At 47.4% G+C, this 5,108-nt stretch overlaps 1 long non-coding RNA gene across 1 annotated transcript; it reads right to left on the bottom strand.

Annotated features, from left to right (window-relative positions):
* Positions 1–830: 830 nt before the first annotated feature.
* LOC125405161 (uncharacterized) lies at positions 831–4,843 on the bottom strand. The gene is made up of 3 exons (XR_014997211.2): positions 4,734–4,843; positions 4,220–4,416; positions 831–3,515 (listed from the first exon to the last, which is right to left on the bottom strand). It is a non-coding gene; the product is annotated as an uncharacterized LOC125405161 (long non-coding RNA).
* Between the last annotated feature and the right edge of the window lie 265 nt (positions 4,844–5,108).

Below are 5,108 nucleotides of genomic sequence, written 5' to 3'. Positions count from 1 at the left end.
TTTTTTTTAACTTACCTCATCAATAAATCTGGAATTAATTTTGGAGGAGGCTGAGATAATTATCTAAATTGATTTTTTTCCAAGGAGCTCATCAATTGTTGCTATGCCATTTATTGGCAAGCCTTCTCTTCCCCGGTCCGCGGTGCCTCCTCTGGCATACATTAATTCTTACGTCTGGCAGGTCTGTATTGAGGTTGTCAATCCGATGTTGTCAGTCTCTTTGTCTCATCTCAGATCTGCCTCGCGATCACTGTCCTACTGATGTAAGAGCTGAGAATGAGACTGCCAAGAAGCCTGAAGGAAGAGATGGGGGCCAGGCAGGTAGTGTGGTCTGAGCATGCGCAGGACAAAGGGGGCCCGTTCCAGGCATTGTGCTAGCATGAACGGTGAGCAGCTCAGTTTGCCTGGACGCTGGAGACGTGGACTCAAGGGAGTATGGGAAAGAATGAGAAGATGGTAGAGGACGTAGCACATGGAGGCCAGGGGTCTAACGAGAACTCAAGCGTGCAGTGCCAGGAGGAATGGGAAGCTGTAAGACACAGTTCCACTGACTCAGGGGCTGAGCTGTATAGCAGTCCCTTCTTAGCCACAATTTCACTTCCAGTGGTTTTGGTTTCTCATGATCAACTGGCACCTGAAAATACAAACTAGAATATTCCAGAAATAAACAACTTAGGCATTTTAGATAACTTTTATTATAAGGTATCATTCTGATCATTCTAGTTTATCCTTGTTATTGTCATTTTTACTATAATTTATAGATCAAAATTTTTCATATGTTAGTACATTACGCATATATATACATATATATGTATATGTGTGCACGCATATATGTATATGTATTTATGTGTGTATATATACATACGTATGTATATATATATATATTCATAGGTAAAATTCACATTAAAAAGCAGTACAGATAGGGTCCAGGGACCTATGTATCAGCAGTTTCTAGCACCCACTGCAGTCTTGGGCTGCTTCCTCTGTGGATAGGGAAGACACTCTACATGGAGACCCTGCTGGTAGATAGTAACTATAACGGAACATCTCACTGAAAACAGCAGCACTCGTGAAGTGATCTGGGTCTGTGGAAAGTGTCTCCTCGGCATCTTACCCAGACGCCACCCACATCTGCCAAACCCATGTGGAAGTGGAGTTCTCCTGTCCCAACAGCCATTTCCCAAATAACCATGCAGAGACAATATTAAATATAAATACTCAGCTAATAGCCCAGGCTTATTACTAACTAGCTCTTACAACTTAAGTTAACCCATTTCTATTAACCTATGTATTGCCAGGTGACTCGTGGCTTTACCTGTCCTCCAGCATGTCTTGCTCCCTCTGTGTCTCCTGGTGATGCCACTGACTCCGCCCTTCTTCCCCAGCATTCTCAGTTTGGTTGTCCCACCTATACTTCCTGCCTGGCTACCAGCCAATCATTTTCACAGTGTATGGGATTATTCCACAGCACCCCTGGGATATCAGCAGCCTTGGAAATGAGACAAATGGCTGATTCGTCAGTCTGAATCAGCTGAAATACTACTCAGCAATAAACCAGAGCATACTGCTGAAACAGGGTACAGTGTGGCTAGATCCCAAGGATGCCCAGTGGAAGAGCCAGACCCCAAAGGAAGACAGGTTGTGTGATTACATCTCTATAAAATTCTAGGAAATGCTGAGGGGGACAGGGAGCAAGAGAAGTGTCTGGATGGGAGGAGAGGTGGGAGCAGTGGGGGCAGAGAACACACAGAATGATGGGAGGTGGGGGTGGAGAAGAGTCTGGCTGGGGAGATGGAAGGCCCAGAGACTACTGCATGTGAGCAAGGGTCTGTGTTCCCTCCAAGGACCCTGCAAAAGGGCAGGCGTGACAGCGTACATCTTATTTTGTTGTTGTTGTTTGCTTTGTTTTTCAAAACAGGGTTTTCTCTGTGTAACAGCCCTGGCTGTCCTGGAACTAGCTCTTATAGACCAGGCTGGCCTCGAACTCACAGAGATCCACCTGCCTCTGCCTCCTGAGTGCTGGGATTAAAGGTGTGTGCCACTACCATCTGGCTAGCATGGACCTTATAAAGCCAGCACTGAGGAGGCAGAAACAGGAGGATCCTGGGGGATTATAAACTGGCCAATCAAGCCAACCGATGAGTTCCACATTCAGTGGGTCCCTGTCTCAAAAACAAAGTGGGGGAATGGGGGTGAAGGGAACATGGGTGATGGCTCACACCTGTAATCCTAAAATTTAGGAAGTAGAGCAAGGTAATCAGGAGTCAAAAAGTCATCCTCAGATACCTAGAGACATTGAGACCACCCTGTCAGAAACAAACCAAAACTAAGATGGAGAACAATTGACCCAACATTGACCTCTGGCCTCCACCTGCGTGCACATATATGTGTCTGCACACCTATGCACATACATGCACACACTACACATACAGTTTTTTTCTTTAAAGAAAAGAATCTGAAAGTGAAATTTGGGCGTGAATATGTCCATTATCTCCTGACTTTGGTGATATTTAAAATGAAGGCACAACATAGAACCCCAAGCTGTCTCTTCCTCACTCCTGCTGGTGCTTTTATGTTAGACCCGTGCCAGGATTCAAACGTGGTATTGTTTTCACAGTCGCCAAAGTGAGCCTGGCAGGGTGACGTCAACTGAGCTTCCACACCTGAAGCGCTTGCTGGCCTGGCTCTGTCTCCCTTCCAAAAAAAGATGCCTTGACCAATGCTAGGAATGTGGTTTCTTGCTCTCCTCGAGGCATCTTGGTGGGAACAGGAAGTAGTGACTTGTCATTGTGAACGCTGCCTGCTTCACACCCTGGGACTTCAGCTGGGGACGTCTGTGTGGTTTGTTCCCACAAGATGCATCTAATACTTGCTGTCAGGTGGTACCCTCTAGCCCCAGCCTCCTCCAGCCCCATGATACAGTGAAAAGTCACAGACATTCAAGATGTGCCTCTTCATTGCCCAATGGCATTTGGCACATGCCCTTTAGTATGTCTGTCTGTCTGACTGTCTTTCCTGCCACTGTGATATATACCCTGATGAAAGCAGGTAAGGGGACATTTGTCTCACACTTGGACAGTACAGTCCATCACTGTGGGGACATCTGTTAGGCCTCAAAGAAACCCAGAACAAGTCTCCCTCAGTGCCTGTGGCTCTGCCCAGCACTTCCCACCCCACCACCTACCCTAAACTTCCCTTCCCCCAGCTTCTGATCCCTATATATAACTCAGCCATTGTTGGCAATGCGCTCTTTTAGCCCCTTGGCTTCTGGCTGGCTCTGCTCCTGAACCTCTCTTGGTCCACTAGCCCTGCCCCCTCTCCTTTCCTCTCTTGATCTCCCTCCTCTCCCAACCCCTCTCATGGCCCAGTCTGCTGGACCCTTCCAGAAGCCTGACTATTCTCTCTCTCATATCTACAATCAAAGCCCCTCAGCCATACCTAGGGGCAGCCATGTCCTCATTTTCCACTCAAAGTCAAGGCAGCAGGCACGTGAAGCATCGGGTCACATTACATCCCTGGGAAGAAGAGAGCAATGGATGCTTCAGCTCGGCTGTCTTTCTATTGTTTATGCAGCCCAGGACCTAAGCTAAGGAGACTCTCCAGGGGGCCTTAGCGCACCAAGTCTGTTAGCCAAGATACTCCCCCAGGTGCTGTCAGAGTCTAACCCAGTCAGACCAACTGTTGACACAAAACCAAAGCCTCTCATCTTAAAGTGAGTAAGAAATGGTTATTGTGGAGCTATTTTGAGTGACCATGGTCCAAATTAAGATGACTCCAAATTCCATGTCCCAGCGTAGAAGCAGTTTTGAGAAGTTTGATAGTTTTAGAGACCAAGAAAGCCACAAATTTAGGAAAGTGGTGTCAGAAAGGCAGGCACAGCAGGATGGGGGAGCTTTTCTATAGGCCCAAGATGCTGTCTGAGATTTTGGGTTGGTGGAGGCCAGTGAACTGCTAAGCCAATAGATTGCCAACAGGTTTTGTGTGTTAGTCATAGGATGTTAATTCTGACACAGAGGTTGCTAGCAAATGGCCAGTCTGGACAGCTGGAACTAGCCCAAGATACGGTGATTAGCTTTTGGACCTGCAATATCCCTGTCTTGCCACAATCCTGAAATATTTTTTGTGTTTATTTGTTTGCTTTTCAAGACAGGATTTTTCTGTGTAGCCCTGACTGTCCTGGAACTCACTCTGTAGACCAGGCTGACTATGAGGTACTCACAGTGAACCACCTGCTTCTGCCTCCCAACTGCTGGGATCAAAGGTGTGCGCCACCACTTCCTGACCGGTCTGAAATTCTGATCAGCCAGTTAGTTCATACAATCCCTCAGAAGCGCGACTGGAGGCTGGCCTATGAGATTCCAGACCCTCTTGGCAGTGTTAATGGACACAGTTGTTTCCTGCTGCTGTGTTTACACCCTGAAAAAGACCAATTTAAGAAGGAATGGGTTTATTTTCAGCTTACACTTCTGTGTTTCGGTTCTTCCTTGAGAGAGGTCAGAGCAGGAACCGAATCAAAATCATAGAGGAACACTGCTCACTGCTCTCTGCCTCTGCCTCTGTCTCCCTCCGTCCCTTCCCCTCTTCTCCCCTCTTCTCTCCCTTCCTCCCTCCCTCCCTCAGTCTCTCTCTGCTAATTTTTATTCAGCCCAGGCCCGCTTGCCCATGAATGATGCCAGCCACAAAGGGGCCTTGGATCTCCCCTTTGATTGGATCTAATCAAGACAATTCCTTACAAACAGGACTGCCGGTCAATCTCAGTTCTTCAGTTGAAGTTCCCTCTTCGAAGGTGATTCTAGGTGTTACAGGCTGGCAATAAAAATTAACCAGGCCAGCGCTCTTGGCCTTGGTTGGAGCAGTTCTGCAACTCCCTGGGTTAATTAGTTGCCTAACTAGCACACTGTCAACAAAAGAGAAGCTGTTTCTCTTCCAAGTTCTTCTGGAGGCTTCCAGGTTTTTTTTCTCTCTCTCTCCCCTCTTCCTGCTTGCCCCCACTCCCAGTGTACTTCAGCCTTTAACTCCCTGCCCGCTAATGAGATGCAAGCCTTCAGTCTCTGCCCCAGATCCAGCCTCATGTTTTGGGGATTCTCTTGCAGCTACACTACCTCTGC

This window comes from Myodes glareolus, chromosome 15 (assembly GCF_982192425.1).
Source record: "Myodes glareolus chromosome 15, mMyoGla1.1, whole genome shotgun sequence".
NCBI classification, from domain to species: domain Eukaryota; kingdom Metazoa; phylum Chordata; class Mammalia; order Rodentia; family Cricetidae; genus Myodes; species Myodes glareolus.
Note: the sequence above shows the minus strand (reverse complement) of the source record. Positions and strands in the feature narration are given on the sequence as shown.